At 44.4% G+C, this 15,129-nt stretch overlaps 1 protein-coding gene across 1 annotated transcript in view; it reads right to left on the bottom strand.

The window, feature by feature from the left end:
* Positions 1 to 13,997, bottom strand: part of ADRBK2 (adrenergic, beta, receptor kinase 2) — a 120,059-nt gene extending 106,062 nt beyond the window's left edge. Inside the window, exon 1 of the mRNA XM_010828700.1 lies at positions 13,078 to 13,997. The gene's annotated coding sequence lies outside the window, so the exon portion shown is untranslated. The remainder of the gene's footprint in view (positions 1 to 13,077) is intronic.
* Positions 13,998 to 15,129: the final 1,132 nt, after the last annotated feature.

Genomic DNA, 15,129 nt, shown 5'->3' with positions numbered 1-15,129 from the left:
TCTTGATGAAAGTGAAAGAGGAGAGTGAAAAAGTTGGCTTAAAGGTCAACATTCAGAAAACGAAGATCATGGCATCCAGTCCCATCACTTCATGGGAAATAGATGGGGAAACAGTGGAAACAGTGTCAGACTTTATTTTTCTGGGCTCCAAAATCACTGCAGATGGTGACTGCAGCCATGAAATTAAAAGACGCTTACTCCTTGGAAGAAAAGTTATGACCAACCTAGATAGCATATTGAAAAGCAGAGACATCACTTTGCCAACAAAGGTCCGTCTAGTCAAAGCTATGGTTTTTCCAGTAGTCATGTATGGATGTGAGAGTTGGGCTATAAAGAAAGCTGAGTGCCGAACAACTGATGCTTTTGAACTGTGGTGTTGGAGAAGACTCTTGAGAGTCCCTTGGACTGCAAGGAGATCCAACCAGTCCATTCTGAAGGAGATTAGCCCTGGGATTTCTTTGGAAAGAATGATGCAAAAGCTGAAACTCCAGTACTTTGGCCACCTCATGTGAAGAGTTGACTCATTGGAAAAGACTCTGATGCTGGGAGGGATTGGGGGCAGGAGGAGAAGGGGACGGACAGAGGATGAGATGGCTGGACGGCATCACTGACTCGATGGACGTGAGTCTGAGTGAACTCCGGGAGTTGGTGATGGACAGGGAGGCCTAGTGTGCTGTGATTCATGGGGTCGCAAAGAGTTGGACACGACTGAGTGACTGAACTGAACTGACATCTTTTCAATACTGAGTCTTCCAATCTAGAAATACCTTGTAACCCCCACCCCCCGCCACACCATTTATCCAGACTTGCTCTGACTTAAGTTTTATTTTTCTTCATACTAGTCTTACTGGTAATTAGTTGGTGAGGTCTGGTTTAGAGCAATGCATTACAAAACATTTATTTTAAAGAAATTATTCTGACAAATTAATATTCATGTAATTTAAATATAGAAATGTGTTCAAGTAATCTCAGTGACAGAGAATCACATTACAGAGTCTCATTAGGCATGGAATGCATGCTTCAAGGGTAGACCATCTTAAACAGCATGGGCTGTCATTTTTTTCCTGCTAAATGTAAACATCAGAACTATGATTTAATAGATACTCATAACTGAATGAGGTTCGGTGAAATCGTCTTGTCTTCAGTGAGTAAACGGGTAAATCATTTTCTAAAGTTTCGTGTCTTAACATGTTTTCTCTCTTGGATATTTTTGCATCTTTTTTTTCCCCCGTCATCCTCCAGTGAGAAGTCTTCTGATCCAAAGGTTGTAAATTCATCCACAAGGACTTGGATTAGTCAGAACTCTGGCTGCAAATGAACTCACTACGACTCTACCCGTATCTTTGAAATCAGTGCCACGGAGCCTCTTCTCGAGTCATCTAATGCAGTTTTCACAGCGCTCATCGGCTGTTCTTTGAGATGCAGGACATTTAGAGTCTCCGTAGAGTGCGTCATAGGAAGTGATACCTGTCACCAGCGCTGGTAACACGTGACACCGGGACATCACGAGGCTATCACCAGCCCGATCCGAAGACAGTCGTGATCCTCACACGGAGTCATCTACCCTTGTTTTTAAAACCTTTTGTAAAATTTTTCAAACGTGCAAAAGTACAGACCGGTAGTGTGAACGCCCATGACCCATCAGTCAACACCCTGTGGACAGCTGTTAAGATTTTAGCTGGCTTCCATTCTCACCCTCACTTTTCTTTTTTTTTTTTTTTTTAAGCATTTAAAAGCAAATCTCAGACTGCGTATCATTTTACCTTTACTACTTCCACCTGCATTTCTGAAAATTACAGAAACTTTCCTTCCATAAACAGGGTCCGTTGTCTCTTCCCAACCCCACTCTGGAAATCACAATAATTCCTGAAGATCTAATACCCATTTCCTAAATCAAATTTCCAGGATTCTCTCAGAGGTGTCTTCTGTAGAGCCGGGTTTGAAGTACAGTGCAGTGCTCAGTCATGTCTGACCTCATGGACTGTAGCCCACCAGGCTCCTCTGTCCATGGAATTTTCCAGGCAAGAATACTGGAGTGGGTTGCCACTTCCTACTCCAGGGGATCTTCCTGACCCAAGGATCAAACCCACATCTCTTGTGTCTCCTGCGTTGGCAGGGAGAGTCTTTAGCACTGCACCATGTGGGAAGCCCAGTTAGGTTTGAATCAAGATCAGATCAAGATCTGCACATTCATTTGATCATTATCTGTTAATTCTGTTTTACCCTCGATTGCCCCTCCATCCCCACCAGTCACTTGTCATCTTCATGCCAGTGACTTCCTGAGGAGACCAGGACGGTAGTCCTGAAGGATGGCCCCCACCTGGACACGTTGTTTGTGTCCTCATAAAATCACTCAATGTGTTCCTCTGTCTCCGCATTTCCTGTATGCTGCAAGTCAGCTCTGAAGACTTGGATACATTCAGGTCCATCTTTGAGGGAAGGACTGTTCACTACACCATCTTCAGGCTGCCTCATATCAGGAGACACAGGGCTGGAAAGGAGGACGTTTCCGCCCCTCCTCTCTTGAGTTCTTTTGGCTGGTCTGATAATTAAATGGATGCAAGACACAGTAACAGGAGAAAAAAAACACACACACACACACACAAATTTAATTCACACGTACAGAGGTCTCATAGCAACAGGACCTAAAGAAATGATCAAAGCTGTCAGCTTTTATACCTTTTACACAAAGAAACAATACATTTGTGAATACCTGAAAGAGATCTGAGCTTAGGGTAGTGAATTAGCAAGGAAGAAACAAGGCTTGTTCACACGGCCTTCTCAGCCTGGGCTCTGTCTCTGGTGATAAGGGCTGTCTGTCTCCCTCAGTGGCGGGAGGGTACCTTTCACCTGCGAGATTTATTTTCTGCTCTCAGGGCCACAAAGGAGGGTCAGAGTGTCTTTCTTACAGTGGTTGTTTCTTAAGTAATCTTAATTCAAAATAATCGATATATCACTTTGGCCCATTTGGGGGTTGGCCTGTCCTGAGCCCCAACATTAGTGAGGTGAAAATTCACTAACTGGTAAAGTCTGAAAGTCTGACCTCTCCATTTAAAATTCCCCCATCAACCTTTCATTTAATGGTTTCATACACTGATGATCTTTACTTAAATCGACTTTCAGCAAAAGTTGCAAAATGATGGGTTGTTTTTTTCCCCTAATTCTTTCATTTCTTCTGATTTTCTGCAATTTCCTCTTGATTTGCTGCAAGTCCTCCATGAAGATGAATCTCTCATGATCAACTAGGAATTTTGTTGTTGTTTGTTGCTCAGTCGTGTCTGACTCTTTGCGACCCCATGGACTGTAGCCCACCAGAATCCTCTGTTCATGGGATTTCTCAGGCAAGAATACTGGAGTGGGTTGCCATTTCTTTCTCCAGGGGATCTTCCCAACCCAGGGACCAAACCCACGTCTCCTACATTGGCAGGCAGGTTTTTTACTACTGAGCCACCAGGGAAGTCCCATCTCTACATTACTGACAAGGAAGAGCTGAACACACATCACCAGGCGAAGAAGGTGAGCTCTAGATGGACTCGCTGAAGTGTCCCTGACAAAGAGTTCCATCCCCATGTAAGCTCAATGACCTTTCTGAAGGTTACATAGGCAACCTGTTCCATTAACTTTCTGTCATAATTTAGAAGCTACCACTAACAAGATTCATCAATGTAACAAAAAAATCTTTAATGCATCTCAAGTACCCGACAAGTGTCTTCAAGCTGAGGATCCCCATTTACCTACTGACAGGCAGAGATGTGAATTTTAATTTTGCTTTTTGAAATAAGGGTGCATCGGAAATGAAGAAAATGTGTTCGGGGTTAAGAAAGTATCATGAACCCCTGACATGTAGCTATTCTGAATTTAAAAGTGTCATCACTAGTAATAAGTGTCCTATTATTTAACATGAAATTTATGACATCTCACTTTTTCAGGAAATATGCATATACTTCTGATTAACTCAACATCTCCGGTCAAAGGATATGTAACTACTGGAGCAGCATCTCATCAGATCCCAGCAGTTGACCTCCAGATTGAATGAAGACAACGAATTTCCAAACTGTGTTACTGAAGTCTGAAATTGACAATGTTCCTCTACCCAAACCCGAGAACCTTCTTTGTTTAGAAGATTCATGTGGCAGAAGGTAGTCTGTGGGTGTCCATTAAAACGCACAGAATTTGAACTGAGGCTCAACTGCGCCATTTGCTACCAAGGTGATCTTGAGCTGTTACCGTCACTCTGAACCTGGACTTTCTCCTCAAATGGGGATGCTGAGTATTGTGGAGCCGGTTCCCAGAATGTGGAAATAAGGGAAAAAGCTTGCCCTTGGAGAATGAAAATTTTAAATCAAGGCATAACACAAAGGGCAGAGAAATGCCCGAGGCTCCTCGGCTAGCAAGCCTTAGCTGCGGCTTCAGCAACTGTGCTATGACTCCAGTGGAGGCCTGGCACCAGTCAGAACAGGAAACGTGGAAGTGTGGACGGGGCGTCTCACCCTCAGGGTACTCACGGATTTCACACCCAGGGTAAAGCCACTCTGGAGAAACGACCTGGTCCCGGCTCCCGTGGCTGCCGAGCCAGGGGCCAGACCTTCTGAGCCCTCCGGCCACCGGCCTGTGCTGCCTGCGTCTGCACCACATCCACAGGGGCAGCCTTCCAGAGGGGACGCTCGGGTCACAGGGCCTTCGGCCAGCCAGGCTCCTTGACAGCCAGCGCTGAATATCAATCTGACACTCCAGCTACAGTGGAGCTTTTGAGATGAATCAACCAGGTGAGTCCGTGCATTTTGGGGTGGGGGAGGGGGAGCCTCTAGCTCATCAGATTCTCCAAGGGGTCTTTAAATAAGAACCACCGGCCTTGAAAAAGAGAAGGTGTTAGTTGGGCCCAACTCGGCTTATGGATGTGAACTTCACATCAGGAGGCAGAGAGAGACTCTGCGATGACAGAATCCAGTTTCTGAGTCTGCAGGCGGAAGACCACCCCTGGGACCACAGGAAAGACCCTGGTGTCTGAGGAGAGCACCAGCTGTCCCTCCAGACACAGTACCCTCCTCAATGTCTCCACGTGACATGTCTCAAGTAGTTGTCTTTTTCCTTTCTCAACTGTCTACCGACTACAGAGGACAACTTGAAAAGCTAACAAGAAAGATCCAATACATGTAAAACTGCAAAGCACTATACACAAGCATTAATGCAGGTTTTTTTTTTTAATCTAAATTCAAATCTCTTGCATAAACGTGAAACAGATGAACAGACGTCATTGGGTTTAATAAGATAACGTGTTCAAACCTAACTGATAAGCCCAACAAGTAGATCTCCCATCAGGATCAGTGTAATTAATTCTAATCCGGTTCACACCCTAGTTTAGGAGAATGTCTCTTAAGAGTGGAGAAAGAATTTTATCAGGTTAGGACCACTGAGGCCCCTCAAAACTAGAGTCTGGCTTTTTCTACTGTTCTCTTGCCACCTACCCCATGCCAGGGAGTCGTGAGATACCCATAGGGCCAGAATGTTTACCTTAAAACTGTGATCTTACACAAAGGAGTATGCATCAGCTACTTCATCAGATCTTTCTGGCAGGACACAGCCAGAGAAAATAAGCTTCTCTTACAGAGTAACTTGGATTATTTTTTCTTAATAATTTGACACGTCAATCCCCTGTCAAGCAAGACACTTTATTTAAAGGACGGAAACATGAAGGTGCTGCCCGGTTTTCCACATGGAATTAAACAATCAACCAAATGGTTAAACCTTAAGAAATCCCTGAATACAAAAGTCTCAACAGGTTTTTGATGGGTTTTTTTTTTGGGGGGGGGGCACTTCTCTGATGACTCAGATGGTAAAGAATCTGCCTGAAATGCAAGAGATTCAGGTTTGATCCCTGAGTCAGGACAATCCCCTGAAGAAGGAAATGGCAACCACTCCAGTATTCTTGCCTGGAGAATTCCATGGACAGAGGAGCCTGGCAGGCTATAGTATATAGGGTCGCAAAGAGTCAGACATGATTGAGCTACTACTAACACTTCAATTTCACTTTCTTCATTAGCATAAGCATCCTCTCACCCTTTGCTTAGAAACTGCTATTGTGCAGAGAACACCTTTCTCTTCTAGCTCAATTCTAGAGGGGTGTTTTGATAAAATAATGTTTTCTTCCACGGCCACTGGCAACAAAAGAGAAGGCAGTGCTTCCAAAATGGAACACAACAAGGGAGCAGAGCCAACTCTCCATTCTATTCTGTACTCAGGGTTGCAGTGGCAAGATCCACCGTGTAATCCCTTTCCCACGCAGGGTGTCATTATAATAGGAGGAAAGAATCAGCATGTGTAGCTGAAAACAGCAAGGCCTTTTAAAGATGAAAGTCCCCTGACCTTTTCTATTAGGATGAGTTTCTTTCTACATGTGGTACAGATCCCCCACCCCACCACCAAAAGCCTCATATTTGGGAGACCTACCTGCCAGTCCAGAAGTTAAGACATCTTGCTTCCACTGCAGGGGGCACAGGTTCGATCCCTAGTCAGAGAACTAAGATCCCACATGCTGCACGGAGAGGCCAAAAAATAGAAGAAGAAGAAAAAAAGCCCTGTATTTTTAAAAGAAGATCTATTGAAAATGTCACAGATGCCTTAAGACATTTTCATGATGCAAAATGAAAGCCTACAGTATTTAACAGCTGTGCAAATGCCTTCACATCTCAGTTCATTTTTAACTTAAATCTTTATCAAAAGCAATACAGATACAGAAGATGTAGAAGAAATGACCTGGAAATATCACCAGTCATCTTTCTAAATAAAGAGCAATGGACTGACCTAATGACACAAAATACAAACACTACGAACGTGTCATGCAAGAAAGTTTTCTGGCTGAAAATAAAGAAACTTGCTGCTTCCCCAGCTAACAGAGTTGTCAATTTTTGAACACATGAAACAAACATTCTCTAACCCTCAGGAGATGGATCTTTTCAGCTTAATGGAAGCTCAGTTTCTTCCTGAAATAGTTTAGCCTATGATTATCTGAGAAATAGACAATGCCAGGCACTCAGCACTGGTCAAAGGCAGTCACTGTCACAATACTCGGGGAGCCCACGCTTAGCTTCCAAACTCTGACCGTTTATGGAAACAACCGATCCCCTAACCAAACCAGTAAAATGAAATTTAAGAATCATTCACGGGACCAAAAATGTTCGCCCTGTAATGGAACTTTCAGGGGGACTCAATCATACACTTGATGTTGGATTTAACAGCTCTGCCATCACCGTATTTATTACAGTAATTTTGCAGATACCTTTTTCGTCTTCATAAATTTTAATATTCTACTCTGGTAGGTAATATTCAGACTGATGAGTGTAGATTACAGAGCAGCGGGCAGGCTTCAGCGTGACGTGAGGAACAACTAAAGGCAATAAGTCAGTTCCCCACAGCAGCCACGGGGGCTGAGGTAGCTGCATTCAAGAGACTGAAGATCTACTACTTTGCAAATGAATTAAACTTGTTTTGCAGGATCACGAAAGGAGCAAGAGCGATCTGTGCACAGGATGAATTACAAGAGAGCTTTCCATTATACTTCAATTAAAAAAAAAATCCTATGAAAATAAAAGGGTGGGGGGAGCGGTGGGAGGGAGGCTCCCCAGTGGTGGGAGGGAGGCTCCCCAGAGGGAGAGGATGCATGTATGCATAGAGCTGATTCACGCTGTTGCAGAAACTAACACAACATTGTAAAGCAACAATCCTCCAATTAAAATATATATATCCCGTTGGGGGAGAAAAAGAGAGAAAGCGCTTTCTGACACATCTCTTCCAGAGATGCTCCCAGAGATGACCCTGGCTGGATGCTGGAGAGGGAGGTAGCCCTCCCAACGCAGGACTAGACTGGACGCCCTCCAAGATCTTTTCAAACAGGAGCTACGACAACGCTAGGTTATTAACATGTATCTGTGGATGTCTGAGGAAGACGAGAATGCATCACCTTATGCTCAACGTACTGAAGCCAGCTGCTTTCAGATTATGATTTTTGGTTCATTTTACTGACACAAAGACTTTCTGAGGATGTCAACTCTCTCAATTGCTAAATTATCTATTTTTTAAGAATGGCTCACTTATGAACTCTTAGGTACTGAAGCCAACATAGTCCAGAGCCTATTGGATGGATGGATGGAAGAAAACGGAGGGAAGAGAGGGAGAGAAGAAAAAAGGGAGAAGAAGGAAAGAAAGGAAAAGAACCAAGCAAGGCACAGTGAGCAGAAGGTTCTAGACAAACAGCACTGCCACAAACAGCTGGAGGAAGAACACTGAGGAGAAACCTGAGAAATTCACCTACTGGGGTCAACAACGCAACTTTCCAGAAGTCCTGCCTTCCAAGCCCAGCCGCTGTCCACAGTCTCCATGCAACACAGCCTTTATCCGCTACCGTTTTGTACTTTTTTAAGGGTGTTATGTCTTGTCTTGTGTATAATCCCAACCACAACCACAGGGTGTAAATAAAGAAAAACTATCTTTTCACATTTCTTTCACTCTTCTTTCTCTTGCGTTCTCTGTGTTTGAAATGAATGTTCTCTCCTGCTCACAAATGTATGGATAGAAAATGCTCTAAAAAGACAGAGACTTGGGGGACAGTTTGTGATCAGAAAAGAACAGATATCATATTGCACAGATGGGGAAACTGCATACACTGATATTAAGTGATGTAAGAAGGGCCTGTGGCAAACTGCCAGTGGAATCAGGGCTGTACTTCCTAGTCTAGAACTTTCTCTCCTTGGACAATATGGCAGGTAGGAGGGAGGGCACAGGAAAATGAGGGCCCAGCGATAAGGACAGCTGGCCTTCGAGTTCACTGAGGATGAAGGTCTGGCCAGGCGACTTTCACATAATCAGTTTTTCCTGCTCTCGAAACCCTGGAAGAAGGAAATGGGAGAGAACAAGAGTACAAGTCCAAGGCTGGGCCAAGGCTGACTCTTACAAACCACCAGGCACAAAATAGATGAACTGCAAAAATATCTTCACTGTGTTCTCTAATGGGCTTTTTCTTTACTATCTTATAAAATTATAGTACCACAAATGTGCTTTGGCTTCACACTGAAGCTGAAGCACAGGTGACCCAAAAGATTTCCAAAATTAGGAGAAATATTTAGAGGAGAGGAGGAGCTTGCTGCAGTTCCGACCCATTGTTGTTCAGTCGCCCAGTCACATCCGACTCTTCTCAGCCCCATTCTGGACTGCAGCACACCAGCCTGGCCCTCACCATCTCCCGAAGTTTGCCCAAGTTCATGTCCGTCGCATTGGTGATGCCATCCAACCATCTGGTCTTCTGACACCCTCTTCTCCTTCAGACCCACACAGCAATCCAAAAAGGCCCCAGGGTTCTAAATTCTAATCGGTAATAAAACCAGGGGGCTTTCCTCATAGCTCAGTTGGTAAAAAAATCCACCTGTGATGCAGGAGACCCCGGTTCAATTCCTGGGTCAGGAAGATCCCCTGGAGAAGGGATAGGCTACCCACTCCAGTGTTCTTGGGCTTCCCTGTGGCTCAGCTGGTAAAGAATCCACCTGCAATGCGGGAGACCTGGATTGGATCCCTGGCTTGGGAAGATCCCCTGGAGAAGGGAAAGGCCACCCACTCCAGTGTTCTGGCCTGGAGAATTCCATGGACTATATCGTCCATGGGGTCCCAAGGAGTTGGATGCGACTGAGGGACTTGCACTTGCACTTTCTTTTCTTTCAGTAAAAACAGAGAAAGATAAAGAAGTGAAAAAGAGGAGAGGCAGCGGTGGCTCCGGATCACACAGCCTCATCAGCATGCAAATGACTTTGCAGGCAAATGACTTGACAGCAAGAAAGCCAGAGTTGCCAGGTTCATCGTTTCCACTTCCCCACCGCCCATGTCCAGAAAACAAGGACAGACCATCAGGCACAGAAAATGCATTTTCACCTACAGCTGTCTTCAAAGACAGTTTTCTAACAGAGGAAGATTATTTGAATGAGAAAGTGATTTTTATTGCAAATAAAGCCAAAAAGACAGTTTTGTTCCTTTTATCCTTTTCCCGGAAAAGGAAAAAAATTGGGGGCGGGGGAGGGGGGAGCAGGAGGGGGAGAGTGGGCAGCCTGGGCTGCCCTTTTCTCTAAATGATAACAGAGACAGAAATCCTGTTGGGCGGCCAGAGGGTGAGGCGGTCTATTATTATACAATTTCTCATTAACAGCAGTGAGATCGCACTTCTCGTGTTAAACAGAACAGGCATTTAACCCCCCGAGCTCCTCCTGGGAAATAAGGCAGAAACTGCTTATTCACTTAGTCATAATTACCGATTTCTCAGGTCCCAGAGGAATAGCTGTTCTCTATCAGTCTCTGAGGATGGTCCTGACTTTCCAATGCTGCCCTGGCAGCTGGCTGAATCCGCACCCAGAAGCGTGAGATGGCAGAGCATGATGGAAAGCAGCCGGGCTCTGGGAAACCTGGGCTTGAATCCGGCTCCTGCCTCAGCCACGGTGAGCGGTCACCTGGGCTGGGTTCCTCAACCTCCCTGGGCACCTGCTTCTTCGGAAGACGGGGCCGATGCTGATCACCTGACAAGACTCTTGTGGGGAACACATGCCCTCAAGGTGCAAACTGCCCGGCAGCGGGGGCGCTCTCGGTGAATGGTGGTTAGCACATCACTGCCTTGGGGAATTTAAGCTTCCCTCTCGCTTGACGGGGCTGCAGGGACCCCGGGTGTCCTCTCTGCTCTGGCCCATCTCTTACTCTGCTTGCCATCCACCTGCTGAAGACTGAAGCATCCCTTCTTTGAGCCTTGAAGACACTGGGTCCAAACAGATGTTTGCCGAAGCCCAATTTAGGGTACTGAGGAGGTTCTTTTAAGAGGCTGGCTCAAAACACATCGCTTCTAAGAGCTGGGACTGCCTGAACTCAAAGACATTAACTGGGCTCTTGACATAAGCCTTTTACAATGCTTGACTTGGGCAGATTCTGGGCCCCAAACTGAATGCAAGGGAACATCTATTTCTAAGAACTCCTGACTGCATGCAGCCCTTACCTCTTCAAGTCTCTGGCACAAATTAACTTTGACCAAGAATGAAGTAATAGCTGAAAGGTCAGAATAAATTACATTTGGAAAGTGTAGCTTAGAGAAAAAGCAGCACACACTGCTTCATACATAGAAATGCTCCTATCGACAATGATGAGCGCTTTTTTCCTGAAGGCTGTTTGTTCGTTCAACCCTGACTCTAGTTCAGAGCTGGCCATGCAGGCATAGAACACCCTCCAAGTCAAATGGAGAGGAATCTTTCAAATCATCCTCCAGTCACTCGCTGACTGGAGCTGGGAAATTACAGAACATATCCCATTCCACATCAGAAGAAAACGAAGCTAGTTCTCAAGACCAAGCACCTACAATAACTTTAAAAGCAGATGGGTGCACAGTACCATATTACTATGTATATTATGGCTAGGCAGCTTTTTAAGGGGGATACTTTAAAAATTACTGTAAAACACTGAGCAGGCATACTGTAATCTGTGAAAACAGAATAGTAAAGGCCACTCTGTGCTACCTGTCCAAGGTTAAAAAGAATCTTCTGGCATTGCACATGAAGTCCACATCTTTCTCGACTCCCTGTGTATTTCCTACTAGACTGTGTTGTAGTTTTGTTGCTCAGTTGCTAAGTCATGTCTCTTTGCGACCCCATGAAGTACAGCACACCAGGCTTCCCTGTCCTTCACTATCTCCCAGAGTTTGCTCAAACTCACGTCCATTGAGTAGGGGATGCTATCCAACCAAATTATCCTCTGTCACTCCCTTCTCCTCTTGCCCTCAATCTTTCCCAGGATCAGGGTCTTTTCCTAGTCAGTTGGCTCTTGTAAGCCCCTTGAAGGAAGAGCTGTCAGGCCAGGCCTTGCTTGGCTCAGGAAAACAGCTCTACAACCGTGCACTGAATTCATGGAGTAAACAGTACCACAAACCTTCTTCAGGACAGTCGAAAATGTTTCTAGAAAATTATAAAGGCTCTTTAAAAGGCTTTCAGGCTTTCCCGTGACTTGGAAAGGACAAGTTTTGTGATGGATGAGCCTGAATTTTCAATGTCCACTGAACAGAAATAAAACTCTGGAAGAGAGATCGATTTTGTGACTGAACCTCTTGCAAGAATGTGTCAACTCAAGTCAACTGAATCCTGCTGTTCAGAAAAGATTATGAGAGTAACGAGACCAGAGGAAAAGCTGCCCCGACTCTACAGGGCTTAAGGTGCTGACCCTTTGCAGGCCTTGGTTTCTGAATTAGTCCCTATTAAATGTTTCTTCCCTAACATGGCATAGAACAACTGGCACACACATCTGAAGGTGCGTGTTTTCAACTGGGCACACACAGAGCGTCCATGGGTCACAGCTGCCTGTCACCAATAGACCCCATTATCACCACATTAGCTCAACAAATGTTTCAGTAAACTAAAGCAGTTGTATAATTTGAACAAGCAGGCAGCTTTTACAGGATTTACACTCATTGGTTCATTAACTGAATAACGTGTCAGCCTAACAAAATGGTTGCCTCTTTGCCATCTCTGAGAAGTAAAATCTCCCCTGGGCAGAATGTTCCATTTTCTGAGACTCTCCCGTAATAGGCAGGGGACTGCACACTCCTCATTTCATTGAAATTAGCTGGATATTGCTTTGTTCTGTTGTCTCTCTGTGCAAAACTGTAGGAAACAGTGAAGTAAGTGAAATAAGGAAGCACACAAAATGCTACAGTGGCTTCAAATAGTTAGCTGGAAAAAAGAGTCACTGGGGATACACCAATGGCGAGGTTTATGCTTCCCATTTAGAAACTGAACATACAAAGCTAAACGTCTCGCTCAGGAATGCCAGCGGCTGGTGACCACGCAGCTTTCCTCAAAATGAAGCTGAAATAGAAACTTATCAGAGAACATCTGACCTGTATCCTTCACCAAAGAGTGAAATCACACTAGTCTTTTGAGTCATGATGCTGAGGCATTTTCACATGAAATTTACTTTCTTACCAGCTCTAGAAATCCCCCAACCTCCCACCCCATCCCCAAATCAAGCAGGTGAGCCACCAACTTGGAGAAAGATGTGAAGATGTTTTACCTGATGATCTCAACGTACAGAATCCTAGCTCAGCACAAGAAGTGGCAGTGACTATGTGAATGGTCACAGGAGAAAAGTAAAGCCAGTTGAGATAAATTCAAAACAAGTTAGAATCTCTGGAGAATGTTCCAATGGCCTGATTCAAAAGTCTACTTGAGAAAAAAAAAAGAGAGAGAGAGAAACAGCAACAGAATAACAATTACTAAAGAGCTGCTTCCTAAAATTACTCTCCTGTTTCTATGTCTCAGTTCTAAAATGTCATGAGAAATCTGCTGGCCTGTCACTAATTCTGCCTTAAACAGAGCATTACCAAAGAATGTCACTGAAAACAAAGGCCTTCACACAAGGAAGTGGATACCCTAAGCACTAAGGATGTTCTCAGGAGGGACATTAAAAAAGCAGAAGTCACATTAAGTTCAAAACACCAAGAAAAACAAAATGAACACAAGTTCCTAATTTTAATAATAGTATATGTCACCCCTCCCCCCCCCACAAAAAAAAAAAACTGTCCATGAGTTAAGATTTGTTGATTTTACATACAGATACTTTATATACTTAGGATTCCCTGTCCTTAAGGAAGAAAAAGAGGAAAAGAAAGTAAGCGTTATATATGACATTTATAGAAATGCAGGTTTTTTTGTTTTTTTTTTTTTTTAATGAAATTCAGGTTTCACTCAGGGTTCCTGTTTTACTTAGCTTTCCATTTGCCAGAAATTTTAAACAGCACTGCTTGTCAGTGAGCTCCGGACACGTGAAAGTCCGGAACAGGAGCACTGTGTTCACGATGCTCCAAAGGGCTTCCACTCTTCCTGACATTTCCTGCCTGTTCCTGCTCATCAAAGTAGGTTCTCCCCTGCAAAACCCAGACGCAGGGGCTAAAAAGGACAGATCAGATCAGATCAGATCAGTCGTTCAGTCGTGTACGACTCTTTGTGACCCCATGAATCGCAGCACACCAGGCCTCCCTGTCCATCACCAACTCCCGGAATTCACTCAGACTCACGTCCATCGAGTCAGTGATGCCATCCAGCCATCTCATCCTCTGTCAATCGAGCCAAAAACATTCAGGAAGCAGACCTTCATGTACACAATCTGACTTTTGACAACAAACAGCACACAGGGACTGATATTTTCTATATCGTGGGGCTCAGGCTCCTGGACTTGTGAAAAATAATCTGATGATCACTCAGCATCACAAGAAAGATTTTTTTTCCCCTTATGCCAAGGTAATATTTAAGCAATCTTAGACACAGAACGCATGAAGTGCTGATGCTTTCAAATGGAGAATGACTTTTAGTTTTCAGTAATATACAAAAATACATAGTTTTAAATTCACCGTTAAGAAGATGCCTCATTGTACCATCAATTCCACGAAGAGCTATAAGCGTCAAGGAGCTACATTTGCTGTACCACTCCTGATGGTGCTATTTAGGAAGGAAGCTAAGGGCGGGGTGGGGAGAATCCAGCTCCAATCCTCTGATACACTATCTGAAACTCACTATTAATCTGATAAATGACCTTTTCTGGGGTAATGCCAATGATAGGTAATGCCAATTATATGAACTAATCAAGTCTTTCATTACTTCACCAATAATAAATCATTTCTGAAGCAAAAAAAAATTACAACTTGGTATGGACCTCACCAAGACCCTTGCCAATTCAATCGGGTTCTTGGCTGGTAATTTAAACAAAATTTCTGCCTGAAATCACCCATTCAACATGCGTTTTGAAGTGATTCCCATGTCAACCTTTTAATGAAGTGCCGCCAGTGGGACCTGTCACCACGTACCAAAGAGAAAATCAAGTGGGTCAGAATTCACTACTTGCTGCCAGGTGGACCTTAAAAGGGGGAGCGAGCATGGAAAACGGCAATTTAAGTGCCCGGGGCAGAAAAAAAAAAAAAAAAAGGCAACTCGCCTGCACTCCCCAACTAAGGCGCCCAGAGGGAGCTGAGGAGAGGACGGAGTTGTAAAGGGGCACAGCCGCAGGAACTATGTAAGGAACTATGTAAGGATGGAGCGCAAGGGAAAGACAGGCAGCACCGGGCAGAAG

This window comes from Bison bison, unplaced genomic scaffold, assembly GCF_000754665.1.
Source record: "Bison bison bison isolate TAMUID 2011002044 unplaced genomic scaffold, Bison_UMD1.0 scf7180017864495, whole genome shotgun sequence".
Lineage (NCBI taxonomy): Eukaryota > Metazoa > Chordata > Mammalia > Artiodactyla > Bovidae > Bison > Bison bison.
This window is presented reverse-complemented; position numbering and strand designations above follow the sequence as displayed.